The sequence below is a fragment of the Anomalospiza imberbis genome, chromosome 14 (assembly GCF_031753505.1).
Source record: "Anomalospiza imberbis isolate Cuckoo-Finch-1a 21T00152 chromosome 14, ASM3175350v1, whole genome shotgun sequence".
NCBI lineage: Eukaryota > Metazoa > Chordata > Aves > Passeriformes > Viduidae > Anomalospiza > Anomalospiza imberbis.
Genome location: NC_089694.1, coordinates 6338411 through 6353981, shown reverse-complemented (window position 1 = coordinate 6353981; position 15571 = coordinate 6338411). Strand labels below are relative to the sequence as shown.

The 15571-nt window shown below is 48.3% G+C and overlaps 1 long non-coding RNA gene across 1 annotated transcript; it reads right to left on the bottom strand.

The window, feature by feature from the left end:
- Positions 1–3301: 3301 nt before the first annotated feature.
- On the bottom strand, positions 3302–8234 carry LOC137482369 (uncharacterized). The gene is made up of 2 exons (XR_011004030.1): positions 7013–8234; positions 3302–3475 (listed from the first exon to the last, which is right to left on the bottom strand). It is a non-coding gene; the product is annotated as an uncharacterized lncRNA (long non-coding RNA).
- Between the last annotated feature and the right edge of the window lie 7337 nt (positions 8235–15571).

Genomic DNA, 15571 nt, shown 5'->3' with positions numbered 1-15571 from the left:
ACTTTCCCACTGCCTTCCCATCCTCCGGGAGGGACGGGATGGGCAGTCAGTGCTGCTCATTTCTGTGCCCTGGGCCGTACTGGTTGCTGTACCAGGATGAGTACCTGAACTGTGTTTGGGTTTTAACCCGTTATCTTGGGGAATGGTCCCCATTTCTCTCTCTTTCCTTTCAATCTTCAAGTGCTCTCATTCCAGCCAATGCCTTTTGAGAACTCTCCTCAGCTGTCCACTGTCACTGTGGAGCAGCTTCAACAGAAGCCAGACTGTCAAGTTGGAATAACTGAAAGGATTTAATGAAATTCTGTTGAGCAGTCAACTTCACAAAATTATCGTTGTTGGAAAAGGCCTTTAAGAACATCGAGTCCAAATGTTAACCCAGCATGCACCGTGTTCACCACTAAACAATGCTCCCAGGTGCCACCCCACACTCCTTTTGAACACCTCCAGGGAAGGTGATTCCATCAGTGCCTTGGGCAACCTCTGCCTGGCCACTTTTCAGGGAAATTTTCCCTCATATGCAACCTGAACCTCCCCTGGTTCAACTTGGGTCCGTTTCCTCTCATCCTGTTGCAGATCCCTGGGAGCAGAGCCTCCCCCGGCTGTCCCCTCCTGTCAGGGAGTCGTGCAGAGCCACAGGGTCTCCCCTGAGCCTCCTTTTCTCCAGGCTGAGCCCCCCCCAGCCGCTCCCCATGGGACCTGCGCTCTGTCTCCCTGTTCCCTCACTAAGTGGTGGGATTTCTCAGCTCAGTGCTTCAGCCGGTCACTGACGCAAGCTCGCAGCAAGGGGAGCTCGGCGGAGCCGCTCTGGGCGGTGAGGATGATTTCACCGCTCACACGGGCAGGCGGCTCAGCGGGGCCGCGTCTGATGCAATCGCCTCATTGCATCACCCACGCCGCGGGACGGGGGGGCTCCCGTGGTGGGACGTGGGGGACAGAAACACCCGCGGCTGCCCTGCGGGAGCCTGGCACCAGAGCGGATCCACTGAGCGCAGCCCCGTCAGCAGAGGTCACCGGCAGAATGATTTCTGCTGGAAGCCGATTGCGAAAGAGTGAAGGATTCGCCGGCAGAGCGTCCAGCTGCTGGGTGGGCATGGGCAGAGCTGCCCCAGACCGGGCTCTTGCTGGCTGTTTGCGGTGCTGGTTGTGCTTTGCGGTTAGTTAGTGCTGGTTTGTGGGTGGTTAGTGGTGGTGAGTGGTTGGTTAGTGGTAGTTAGTGGTGGTTAGTGGTAGTTTGTGGTGGTTTGTGGTTGGTTTGTGGTGGTTAGTGCTAGTTTGTGGTTGGTTTGTGGTTGGTTAGTGGTGGTTGGTGGTAGTTTGTAGTGGTTTGTGGTTGGTTAGTGGTGGTTAGTGGTGGTTTGTGGTGGTTTGTGGTTGGTTAGTGGTGGTTGGTGGTAGTTTGTAGTGGTTTGTGGTTGGTTAGTGGTGGTTGGTGGTAGTTTGTAGTGGTTTGTGGTTGGTTAGTGGTGGTTTGTGGTGGTTTGTGGTTGGTTGGTGGTGGTTTGTGGTTGGTTTGTGGTGGTTAGTGGCAGTTTGTAGTGGTTTGTGGTTGGTTAGTGGTAGTTTGTGGTGGTTTGTAGTTGGTTAGTGGCAGTTTGTAGTGGTTTGTGGTTGGTTAGTGGTAGTTTGTGGTGGTTTGTAGTTGGTTAGTGGCAGTTTGTAGTGGTTTGTGGTTGGTTAGTGGTAGTTTGTGGTTGGTTAGTGGTGGTTTGTGGTAGTTTGTGGTGGTTTGTGGTTGGTTGGTGGTGGTTAGTGGTTAATTAGTGGTGGTTAGTGATCGTTTGTGGTGGTTAGTGGTAGTCCTCACTGAGGTCCTGGGAAGCCATGCTGCTCCGACCAGCCTGAGCCCACCAACTCTGAGTCTGAGACCAAACCAGGCAGTCCTGCCTCATCCCAGTTCCTGTTTCTTGGGCTGGATGTACTGAGGTGGATTATTTCCCAGCTCAACCAGCACCTTGCAGCCACAGCCAGGAGAACATCTGGGAGAGCTGATAACCCCAGATGCAGGGATGGCTGTGTCAGGTAGAGTGCTGTACAGCCAGCAGATTTGGGTGTGGTGTGCAGGCTGAGGTCCTAGAGATGTTAGCTTCAGCTTACAGAACTGTGCTCTCGGGTGTCTGATGTTGTGCTGTGAGCATCTGATATGCTCAGAGTCACGTTGTCTCCGTTCAGTTGTAAGTATGCTGCATAATTAACGGAATTTGCGTATTAAGAGTTAGCCAAACCAGGAACTCTGAAGCAGAGATCAGTTTTACAGGTTTTTTACATACTGGAGCGTTCACAACACTAGAGGGCACCGAGACCAGGTAGGAATCAATTGGGGAGGCAAAGCAGATTGTGAGCACCCCCGCACACGGGCACACGCACATGTGGACACACGGACGTAGAAATACCTTCCATTGGCACAGGAGAATCATCCCCTTAACACGAGATGTGGCGCAGAAGGCAGTCTCCTAGGAGTGTTTTTCCACAGCACCCTGCAAGGCTGAATCACGGGTGTTTCCATGGGCGCACTCGGGCAGGCAGGCACGGGCAGGACACGGGGCATCCCCGCAGGAGCTGCGGGAAGGGACAGGCCAGCGCGGTTCCAGCGTTTTCCCAGAGGGGAATTGTTGTGGGTTTCTGCTGCCAGAGGAATGAAGAGCTCGGGATCTCTGTTGAACAACTCGGTTGATACTGCTCGGGCTTCTGCAGAGGCTGCTCCGGTCTGGTGTCAGCAGAGGGCAGTGGGTGATCGCCGGGAGCCTGCCCTAGCCCAGGAACATCGGGAGCTTCCCAAGCTTCGTGTGCGAAGGTCACAGATGCTGTTGTGCCTTGTCCTTTTCTCTCCTTCTGTTGTTAGACCCAGTTTCACTCGTCCTCTCCTCAAAGGAGGACTTTCTGGCTTCACTTGTTGCCACTGAGTCCATCTGACTCTTAGGAGAGATGTAGCTCCTGTGATGCGGCCAGCACACAGTCCATCTGCAGCTGAACAGAATCCAGCCCTAAAGGTGTGTGTACATCCTCTGCCGGACATCTGGGATCAGGAATTGGGCTGAAATCCAGCATTGGCAGGAGCAAACTGCTGCCTGAAGCATGTCCTCAGGATTTAATGCAAACCATCTCTTCTTACCCACCTGGCAACAACTGTGGCTGTGGCACAGTTATGGTGTTATTGCACAACTAAATAACATTTCAGCCTTTGCCCAATAAATCTTGCAGAGAACTGTTTCAGAAGGGCAGTCACAGCATGAAGGCAGCTGCAATCAGTGCAATTTTCCAATGTACCATGATCTTTGTGCAACCTTTTGCTCTCACTTGTCCCCACAGCTTCATTCTGTGCAATTGATCGTATTTTTGAATTGATTTTTCAAACTTACTTTCAAATCCTTGCAGGAACTCCTTCTGTATGAGATACGGGGTGTCCAGGGGCCACAGGCATCACTTATCCCGGTTTTCCACTCAAAGTTGAGCTCTGACCTTGCATCCTGATGTTAACCTATGGAAAGTAAGAAAAGCAGATTTTTTTTTTCCCACTGAAAATTTTCTGATCAGAAAAGACTGCTCATGGCACACACAGCATCTTGACCTGAAGGACACTTTCCAACCTGGTGTGAGAGGAAGCCTGTAGTTACCTCCCACCTATCTCCATATTTATAGCCTTCATTTACAGCTGGATTATTGTTTGGTGGCCTTTTGTCTTTTCTTGGCAGTGACAATGACTTTTTCTGCTGTATTATAAATGAGCAGCCCTGTCCATGAGCCTGTTCCAGGTCATTTTCACAGCACGGTGATCACGGGCACAGGGCAGGCTGCTGTACTGTGGGGCAGGCAGCTCCAGCACTGCCAGCTTGGGATGTAGGGCTGCAAAGATAGAAACTGCTTAAAGAGGGGCCTAGGCCATAATTTCTCTTGGTGCACACCATGGAGGAAGCCATCATTGTGTCAGTCTGCTCTGAAGGCCCCGGTGCATTCACAGCTTCAAATATTTCTTGGCCCAAGCTCTTGGAGTGTCCGGGAAAGTTGCTCAGAAATCCGGGCAATGTCATTCTTTGGTATGTTTCTTCCTAGGCTCATTTTCTTTTGGAAGACAAAAGCAAATCAGATTACTTTTTTCCCTCCTGCCTCCAGCATCTTCCCTGTCTGACTTTGAAGTGAACACTTTGGACAGAAGTGTTCTTGCTTCACTAACCTCAGCTTTTCCAAATCCCCTGTTTTCTCCAGAGGGTGAGGTACGTCCTTGAGCAAGCACAAACCCAAGACTCCCCAGAACAGGGAGACTTGTGAGTCCCGGCTCATCAGAGCCCTGTGGGCAGTGTGAGCAGTGTGAGGTGTGTCTGATGAGCCCACAGAGCCCCTCGTGCCTGGCACGTTTCCTCAGGGTGGAGGGGAGGCTGTCCACATCTGCTTGTGCCACTCTGGGCGCTGCTGGTGCAGGAGGAAACAGAGGACAAAGCCATCGCTTCATTCCTTACAGCCCGCTTTGCCCTTGACTCCGTTGATCTTTTTGAGGCAAGTAGCAAATAAAGCCACACTGAAAACAAACTATCACAGATTTATTACTTCATGTTATAATTAGATGGTTCTTTTGTAGCTGCTCGCTCACTTGCAACATTCCTGGCTCCAGGGAGGAGGTAGAAGCAGGTAATAAACACAGAATTGCTCCACTGATGGGTGACCCCCTCTGGTCTGGGGAGAGATCCCTCATCCTGTCACTGCTGGCAGCGGAGGGGTGAGGTGGGCTGGGCTGCCAGGACCCCGCCAGAGGCCAGCAGGGCTTTCATTCACCACCTTCAGGCAGCTGGTGAATGTCCCTTGAGTCTGGCTCAGCTTCAACTCAAGATTTTCCAGCTTGGTTTGAGCCTGGGCAACAAGTGAGTCACAGGAGGGACTCAGGCATCATGTGATGCCTGCTCTGGCAATGGATACTCCTCAGCCCTCTCTTTAAAACCCCCTGGCAAGAAGAGCCAACCCTGATCAGGCTCCTGTCTAAGGAGAAGCATTCCCAGGTGTCACAGTGTGTCTTTTGAGTCAAGGAAAAGCAGACAGTCCTTTCAGGTCTGTCCTACCTGTTACCCTAGCTAGTCAGGACTTCCATTGAATCACAGACCCATTTAGGTTGGAAAAGACCTTTAAGATCATCAAGTCTAACCATTACCCCAGTGCTCACACACAGAATATTACCCTAGATTGTGTGAGGGTTCAGTTCCAGCTGCCTTCTGCTGAGAGCAGGGAGGGTTGGATTCAAATATGAGGTTCTTCTGCAAAATAAGAAACCCAACAAAACAAGATTTCTTTCCTAGAAGGCCTTAAGTGAAAGTATCCTTTATCCTTTGCACTGTCCTGCCTACCACACCAGTGAGTATTCATGAAAGCAAAATAAGTTTTATTCAGGGGGAAAGGAACAACTCCCTGTGTGTACAACCAGTAACTCCTCTCCATCACTCAGTTGAGTTTGACACTGTGATTCCCCAGCTGTCACCATCATCTGCCATGAATAATTCTCTCTCACACATCACATCCATCACTCTTTCTTACATTCCCTTTCCACTACCGATTTTCTTGTAGGAAAAATCTCTTTGCTCAGGGGGTGTACCTGGATGGTCTGCAGGATGAACTGCTCTCTCTGTAAAAGTCCCTTACTCTGACACCCATGGAAGTGTTCAACACCCCCTGCCCTTTCCACTCAGGGGCAAGATGTGAATACTAGGGAAGATCTGCTTCTCCTTTGAATTTCTCTTCTTCAGCTGAGCAGAAAGCACCTTCCCTTAAATCCTCTTCCCAAAATGCTCTGGCCATGTGACATCTGTACAACACCAGCGGTTACAAAAAGAAAAGTGATTTTCAGCTGCATTTACTGGCCAATTAAAAAAAAAATCAATCTTGTTTAGGATAATGTAGATTGGGGAGTCTGAGATACTTGTGGTTCATATTAATGAGCAGATCCTTTTGGCTCACCAGAGGCAAGTTTGAACCTGACTACATCAGTTCCCTTTAACAGGAGAGTAAGGGGGTTTGACCCTACTTGACCCAAACAGGGGGTCTGCAGCGTATGGTCTAAGCCCACGTTTCTGGCTGGGCATTCAGATCACCTGCTTTCATATTCAGCCTATTTCCCTCTCACTTGCATGTTTTAATCTTCACCTTGTAGCCAAAACAAATTAAATTGATAAATAGAACTTGTCCCGTGCATTCAGTTATTGGCATGTTTCCTTATTGAAGAAGAGATAAGTGAAAACATAGAACAAAGTATGCAGATAAGTATCAGAGAAGTCAAAGCTAATAATCTCTCAGCATGTTCATGTGAATGACTGGCACAGAATGTGCTCCTGCTGGACTGAGCCAGAAAACTTCCACATGAGTTTCTATCCCTTTTTCTTCTCCACTTCCTCCTTAGACACAGAATCACAACAGCGCTGAAGTTGGAGCAGCACTCTGAGATCATTGAGTCCAGCTGCTCCCCCAGCACTGACAAGGCCACCACTGTCCCATGTCCCCAGGTGCCACATCCACAAGCCTGTTAAATCCCTCCAGGGATGGAGACTCTGCCACTGCCCTGGGCAGCTGTGCCATGGGTGGACAGTTCTTTCTGGAAGGAAATTTTCCCAAAATCCAACCTAAACTTCTCCTGGTACAATTTGAGGCTGTTTTCCCTTGTCCTGACACCTGTTACCTGGGAAAAGAGACTGACCCCCACCTGGCTACAGCCTCCTCTCAGGGAGCTCCTGTGCCTCCTTTTCTCCAGGCTGGGCACCCCCAGTCCCCTCAGCCACTCCCCATCAGACCTGTGCTCTTCCTCCCTGTTCCCTCACTAACTTGTGTGATTTTTCACAGAAAACGTTTCACATCGACATTTCTGGGTTCATCAGGAATTTTGTTTTTATCACTTCAGAGGAACACGTGCCTGAGCTCCATGACTGGCTGCACCTGTGAAATCCCAGGGCAGCAAACAAAGTCGGGCTTCAGTGGAGCTCATCATGGGGACCACAGCTGAGGGATCACCTTGTGGCCCAGATGACAACAAAGGGAAACTCACCAAGCATGGAGAGGGGTTGATAACACCACTGATAGCAGAATGGTAACAACATCAGCAAACAGCCCAACCAGCCGGAGCAGGGTATCTTGGAGGGGCCATTCCTCTACGGGCACTGGATGACAAAGTGTCAGGGAGTATTAACCTCCCCAGGTCTCAGAATCAAATGAGTGTCACCTGCTTTGGTCAGGTGCCTTCTTCCCATGGAACAAAGGCTCTCATTGTCTGGGTAAAGCAAAGGCTAATTCCTGTGGGCCAGGGCACTGAGGCATGCTGCTGGCCCTTTCTAAGAGAGGATATGGAACTTGGATTCTCACTGGATTGGATGTGTCTTACTCAGTAACTACAGCAACTGATAAACCCCTTGGCTTCCAGAAAATGCCTTCAGCTTCCTCAGAACAGCACTCAGTTGCCAATTCCTATTCTCTCCCAGCACAGATGCCAGCATAGCTTGGAGCAATAGGGCAGGCTGGTGCCAGCAGGCGGCTGCAGGAGAATGCTGCAGGATGGAGTGGGACTGCTCCTGAGCCGTAGCACAAGGAGAAGTGTGAGCCCACTGCCCAGGCTCCAGCAGCTTGGGAACAGCACCCTGATGCCCACAGTGCTGTGTGGATGACGAGAACAGCAGAATTCTGGAGTGTCCTGAGCTTGCTCAGAGCTGTGACTCTCCCTGCCAAACCATGGGAGCTGAGTCCCTCGGTACCACAGGCAGCATGTGCAAGCTGCAGTCTTGCACAACCTGGAATGATCTTGCACACTAACCGCACTCTATGATAAAAAAGAAGAGGCAGAAGAAAATCAGGATGCTTGAAATGACATTTCTAATGCCTTCCAAGCAATGTACAGCATGTTTATCTGCTCTCAGTGAAGGTTAATGTTGTGGTTTATATTTTGCATAAATGCACACATTAAGAGTCTTGTCTCTGACCAGTAAATGCTTAAAGCACTGCTTCTTGAAAAATATCTTTTATGTAGTATTAGGTCCTGCCAGAACAGAGATATATGTCTTCAGAACTCATAATCAGTTTAGCACTTCAGAGGGTGCCTCTCACTGAATCTTTTATCTTGAGTTACTGATAAAAAATGATTGTGTTCCCTAACTCTGTTTTCCTTTTTGCCTAACTTCAAGCTTAACTGGAACTTCGACAAATTGTAATAGTTAAATACATTTTTTTTTTCTCCTCAGTATGTCTGGCCCAATGAGAAATACAAGTTCTAAACCATTGCAAGGAAGCTTTCCTGCATGTGTCTGTGACCCGGCTGGGAGCAGCGTGTGCTCACACACAGCCCCCTCCCCTCTGGGAACGGACTCCTGGAGGTTCCTTATGAAAGGGAATTTGTGCATCCAAACAGCCTAACAGGGCTTGTAAAGGGACATGCCCAGGGGAGGGACAAGTAGCAGGGATTTTCACTCATCCCATCACAGGATGAATTAACACCTGCACCAACAGTTCCTGTGGCAGTCACTGACAAAGGCAGTGAGTGGGGATGGTACAAATCTGCAAAGCAAACACCGCAGCAGAGGAGACACTTGATGCCAGTAAAACCCCAGAACTGACTCCCCCTGAAACTTCATCTATGTGTGTGTGTGTGCGCACAGATACAGTAAAGCAAATCACAGACCCTCCCAGCCCACACACTCTGGGACATGTGCTCTCACCAGCCAAGAGGCAGGAGGAGTGTTTGGGACAGAACTGTACCAGTGCAGTGAGAGGATTGGGCTCCAAGTGTCCAGGGCCAGGTTGGATGGGACTTGGAGCAACCATGTCTGGTGGAAGCTGCCCCTGCCTGTACCAGAGGGTTGGAAAAAGGTGATCCTTCAGGCTCCTTCCAACCCAAACCCTTCTATTCTTCTTTGACATTTTTTTTCCCTGTGCAAAGAGTCAGAAAATGTGCAAATAACTGTCTCATTGAGGGAATGATTCACTGAAGATGTGGAGGCGCTGCAGAGCTGCCTGTGGTGAACAAAAGGTCCCCACAGCGCTGAGCCTGTCACAGTCAGCACCAGGTGCAAATGTGTTAATTACTGTGACTGTGCTTCCAGGATCACTGGTATTCCTGGAGCAGGCTGGGCATGGCACTGCCGTTCTTTATTACCAAACACTGCCAAAACTTGTGCGCTAGATCTGCATCCTGGCAGCTGACCCAGGGAAACACATGTGCAGTAAATCAGGTCTGATTACAAAATAATTTCTGTGCTTTTTGTGGTGCTCCTCTGTCCCAGTGGAATAGGCAACATTCTTAAAGGGTAGCTTGCACACTGCCAGCTTCCCCACTGCTGCAGGTGCAGCAGTGAGTGTTTTCCAGAGCAGGGGAGGGCAAAGGAGCAGCGTGAGAAGGTTCTCCTTGTTTTGTTCAAGATGCACACCAAACCAAGTGTGTGTTTTCCTGAAAGCAGTAAAAAAAACTCTTCAGTGATTATTGTCCTACAGAAAATACTTTCTGTTGGCCAAACCTTGTGCATTACCTTTGCTTGCAGATTTAACTGCTGGATATCTGTGATTCCAAGAAGCTCAGCACAGTGGTATCACATAATCTCTGTTTCCCAATAAACTGAGATGATCAAAGCTGGAGGGTAACTCGTAGGTGTTCAGGGAATGTCACACTCAGAGCTGACAGTAGACTGAGCACAGGATGCCATTGCACACCCTGTGCCAGAGCTCCTGCCAGCCACACTGATCAAAGAGACTAAGGTTGTACCTCTGCCCCCGTGACTCCCCTGGGCTGGGGAGTGCCCACCCCAAGGCACTGAGCACTCAGAGCTTCCAGGGGTCATAAAGGCAAAACTAACTTGGGCTGAAAGTCGTGCCGAGCAGACGGTGAGAGGGAGAGGCCATGTTCCCAAGGAGAGGGAAACTGGCATCATCCATGGCACTGGCACATCTGCAGGGCTGGGTCTCCCTCCCTCTGCCTCTCTTCCACGTTCAGCAGGGCTCCCTCCCTCAGCCTTGTTCCACAAGACAGCACCGGGGCAGAGAAGGGTCTTGTATAGAAAGCCTGGCTGAGGAAATTATTCTTCTTAAGGACAGTTGCTATGTACCATAAGGGTTAATCTAGGCACTGCATGATGAAGAAAAAAACATTAAAAATACCAGTGAGAGAGATTTCCCACACCTATCTATGTGCATTTAATTCAAAAGAGCCTGTCTGGGCATGCTGTAGAGCTGTGAGGGAAAATGAGACATTCCTCTTCCAGCTTTGGCACTGCTGCAGTTCTCAGGTGTGTCCCATTCCCTCCACATCTGTGGTCTGGGGGAACTGGGACCATGACCCCAACAGTTGGGGCAAGTCAGATTTAAGCCCTATATGAGAACACCACAGGACTGGATAATGAGCTAAAATTTGTTAACACCATTTAAATACCCAGAAAAAAAATTAGCAACGTTCACATTGATGAGAATTTTTTTCCTGTGAATGATGAAACAGGAATGTCTTGGCTTGTAGGCCTGGGGATGCATGTGTAACTGTGATTGGTTTTGCATCACCCTTCTGTGTCCCTCTTCTCTATCAATTCTTTCTCCAGAAATCAGTCTTGAATACAAAAATAATTGAATCTTGTAATTAAATCTCATCTTATGGAAGGAAATTAGGTTTAACTCTGATTTATGAGTACTGATAACACTTTGAAATAAAAAGCTCGAGCAGCATGAACATTGTGCATCCTGTACCTCAAACAGCTATTTCAGTATTAGACAGTTATTTCTAGTAACAATCAATAATCATGGAGTTGCTCTTGCGGGAGGAGAACATGGAAAAGGATTGCTCTTTTTGATTTGCTCATTAAAACTGCACTAACAAAAAATACTGTGCCCATATTTCTCCCTGTTGTGCCTGGCTTTACATGGATCCAGCATAAATCTCTAAAGTATCCCTGTTTAGCATTAATAGAGATAAATAAACTTACCTGAGAGTAAAAAAAAAAAAAGTACATGATTGCCATTCCACAGATTTTAGTTCTGTTTTCTTGGTATTTTATAGGCAGAAAAGATAATGCAGTCACAGTTATAAACTTGCTATAAAATAAACTTTAAAGAAGGGGAAAGAACCCAAACCCACATTCTGGTAGCAGTGAGATATTAATAAAAATTCCCCAAGGTTATTTCCAGTGAACTTTCTCCTTACTCTATGTCACAAATTACCTTGTACAGAGAAAGGATTGGTTAAATACTTTGCAGGAAGACAAAATACTGAGTTCCTTCAAGAAACAGGAGAAGAACATGGAGACAACAGCATTAGCCTTGTGCTGCAGCTGGATTGTCACGGACATGGCCATGGAATTTCATCTTCAATCATGCAGTGTGCAGATTTTAGTCTCAGCTGCGGGTGCCGGATGACCACGTCCAAACCTCAGTCTCATTGGTTTGGTTTTTGGAAAGCAGAAATTTAAATCTCCCCTGGTTGCTCAGGATAACCAAAAAACGATCCAAAAGCTCAACACCAGTGAATTGCTTTTTCTCCACTGAGCTTTTTTCAAAAATCTGAGTAATGAGCAATACTCAAGCCCTGTCCTGTCTCCCAGCATTTTGGTGTTTCCGTAAGGACTCTGATGGGCTGGGCAACAGCTTCACTGTTTATTCTCCCTGTGAGAACATCCCAGCAGTGCCTACATCAACAGTGTCCCTTTCTCACCTGCATCCCAAGCGAGGGAGGCCTGACCCCCATGGTGCTGCTCTGCCCAGCCGTGTGTGAGCAGCTCCTTGTCCCCTCCTGAGCCCGGGCAGTGAGAAAGGTCTGACAGGAGCCTGGTCTGTCCAAGCCCTGCACAGCCAGTGGTGTCAGTGAGAGATGAGAGAGACCTCATGTAACGTCCTCAAGGACAGCAGAGCTCCAGTGCAAGCTCAGGCAGGATCTGCCCTGCAGGATCTATCCTGGCAGGCAGGAGCACGGGACGGAGGCAAGGGGATGGAGCAGCAGCAGTGAACAGACAATGAGTGTGGTGTCAGGATGCTGCTGGGAGCATGAAGAGGGATGTGGAATGAACACCAGTAATGAAATTGTGTGGCAGAGCTCAGAGACAGCTTGTTCTCCAGGGACACTGCCTTGTGGCTTGCATGGTGAGTGCTTGAAGCCTTACAGAATTGTTTCTCTTAGGAGGTGAAAATGATGATGTGAGTCAGATCTTTCTTCAGGTCATTCCCTCCCAGTTACAGGTGTTGAAAGTTCTGCTTCTGTAAACATGGGAAAGGTCAGCAATAGCTAGCAGTTTCTTTGCTGGCAGTTTTCAAACACACTTTTCTAGCCAGTTCTGTGCCCTGAAGCCCTTTTTGTTCTCTCCTCCAGTGAGTTTTGAGGCTTTCCAGCTGCCTTCTTCCATGAACTCAGATAAAACCTCAATGCCCCACAAGCACTGGCAGCCAGTTTCTTAGGAAAATATCTGGGTTTGGCAGTTACTTCTTGTTTAGTTCTTGTAAAACAACATTTCACCTCAGGCAACAGTCCCTTCTGTTTGTACTGATGTCACAGGAGAGCGTTTAGAGGTGCCTTTGGTTGGCCAGGTGCCACATCCTGTTAGCCTGAGCAGGATCTTTGGTCCGCAGCACCTCATGGGTGTTCATTAACCATCATTACTATTGTTTGGTCACATGCCTCCTTTTCCAGACTTATACTGTGATTTCCACCATTCCTAAGGAGCTGCATGAAAGAAGTTCATTGTCCAGTGGGAGACACTCTTCACAGTTACACAGCTGGAGAAACATGCAGTGAGAAAAGGACTTCTTTTCCAAAAATGGATCTTTACCTTGCCCTGTAGGTGAATTACATGTTGGAACATGCACACAAGTCATAGATAATAGATATCCTGACTTTAGAGCAGAATTTAGGACAAAATAAAGCTCAAATGTAAACCCAGTAGAGATTAAAACCCAGAGAGGACAAGCATCTGTCAGTGGCAGAAGAGCAGAAGGTAGCAGAGGGTTGTGCTATGGACATGGAGAAGGAGAAGAACCAGATCTGAGGAGCTGGAAGCAGCAGGACTTGCTGGAAGGACTTTGAGAAGGATTTCCTTCTCAAAGTTCTAAGCAAACTCCAGCACATGCCAAGGCAATCAGGGACATGGAACATAAAACTGCAAAAATTTTGTAGCTAAAGCCTTCATATGGATCTCATACACCTGAACCTGTACAGATTAAGCCAACAACCTGCCGGTGGCACATAAATCACTGTGGATTTATGCTTGAGGCTTGCTGATTCACTTCAGAACTTGCAGCAGGGATGGGAAAAGCCTGAAGCTCTTGGAGCTGGTGTGGAGTGGGGGCTGCTGGATGTGCTGCTGTCCCAGATTGAGAAGCAAGATGTTTTCTGTTGCCATCTGTATGGCAGTTGTCTTCTGTTAAGTGAGCAGTCTTCCTTATCTCTTTCACAACCAGTTCTCCCTCTGGGGAGACATCTGCTGATAACGGGCTATTGAATGTCACTGTGTGACTGAGAAAAGTTACAGTGTCCCATTGTGAGATGCTCCGCCCAGAGGGAGGAGCCAAGCATTCCTAACTGGATATAATCTGGGATTTTGGGAAGCCAGACTCAGCTTTTCCACTGGTTCCTAAGAGGAATCCCAGCTGGGGTTTTCCACTGAACCTTCAGAGGAAGGCTACACCTTTCTACAGGATCCAACAGAACCACATCTGCCACTCCAGGAGGACTGCAGCCACTCCAATTTGGACTGCTACCAACATGCTGGCCAAAAGGGGGTCAGCTTGTATTCTGACTCTGTCAGTGGTTTTTCTTTTGTATTATTGCATGGATTTTGGTTTTTCCCTTCTCCTAATAAATTGTATTTCTGACTTGGAGTCTCTCACTGGTTTTGCTTTCAAACCACAACAGCTGCACTGACCCCCCTGACTCCTCTGGAAGTGGCTCAGCTCCACCACAGGCAGAGGGAATTCTGCAAGGAGCAGAGGTGAGTAGCTCTGTGCCAATCTTCTCTACTTCCTGCCTTGTGTGCTGAATCCTACAAGTGGTGAATTAAATCCTGCCTGAGGCAGGAGAGGAGGTTTTGGAAGACAGGCAGATTCCTGCTGAGGCTCTCCAGAGGGGTGCTCAGCTGGGCCAAACAAGCCCTGGGCTGCTCTGCTCATAGGGTGCCTGGACATGGGCAGGGCCAGGCACATCAGGGAGGCAGCCAGGGGAGTCTGCAGCATTCACTGTGCTAAGGCATCGTGACAGGGTCAGGATGGAACCTGAAGGAACCCTCAGCCTTTGGAAAGGACACCAAAGAAAGGAAACTAAAGCAAACCCAGAGGATTGTGTGAATTCCTGATCGCCCCTGAGGAGAGTTTGGAAGCGTGGGGGCCTGAATGTGCAAAGCGGCAGACAGATGCTCGTGTCATGGAAAAGGCATCTTTTTGTTCTAGAAAGGCATCTGTGCGGTGAAAAAATGATGGGAGGATGTAAGACTGCCTAAGGAGCTTGGAAGGATGAGGGTGTGTGAATTGAACAGAAGGTAAGGAATTGTTCCAGCACAGGATGGGCAGGGAGACACTGGTGACAAAGATGCTGTGTAGGATTATGAAATCCTGTGGAACTTCAAGTCCCCAAAGCCATGATCTTCTGACAGCACCACAAAACAAACCATCATTTCCTCAAATAGTGTCTAGCTTTGATTGTCACTTCAGCTTTCACAGAGGATTTAAAGCAGGGAAATAGGATGTCACAATAATGAAAGCACAACACTTGCACGGTAAAGGGAATGCAGGAAATAGGATCAGTGATGTGGCTTTGTGAGAAGGTTGTCAAAACGTAGAAGCAAAGAAATCTGGAGGGCTCTGCTACTCTTTGTTTTGTTGCAGAAATGGCAAAGGTAGGAAAAACAACAGCAAAAGAAAGAAAAAATTGAAGGAGGATTTAATTCAAGGAGAATTGAAGATATTTTAAGCACTTTTGCAAGGTATTTTGAGATGAGAAGTGCTGAACTGTTCTCAGATCCACAAGTTCACCCCAGCCTCCCCCTTCACCCCAGCTCAGGCACACTGGAACTCATTTAACCAGTGTAAGAGTTTGCTGTCATGCACACAGGTGTGGGGGGCGTGAGGGCTGTGGGAATAGTAGGGTGAGAGACTGGGAGGGTGAGCCAAGTTAATTTGATCACCCAGTGCTTTATGGTAATCCTGTGTGATCTGTGTGGAATACTCATGGAAGAAAGAGGAAGCAGTGAGCAGAGAAGTCTCAAGTCCTTCATGAGAGTTTGAAGTTAGGCTTGTGCCCTCCCCTGAGATGCCTCAGTTTCTTGAGAGTGGAACAAACAGTCCTAAAGTTTAACTTTTTTTTTTCCATTTCTGTCTAATTTTCTCTAGTCTTTCCAAATATTGGCATCCTGCTCTATCCCCCTTGGGCAGCCCTAGAGTCGGCACTGAGAGTTTGTGGTGAGAGAAGTCCATCAGCATGCTGGAATATTTGTGAGGCAGTGCTAATCAAAAAACTTAATGGCCCTTTAGTCCCCACTTCTTTTTTGAATTCTACCTCACCATAGCCTATTTCCCCTGGGTGAAGCAGTATTTATGCTCCATATTTCATGGAAAAATTGCAGACAGTTGTCAACTCAGAATGAAAGCAAGATGGCAACATTAC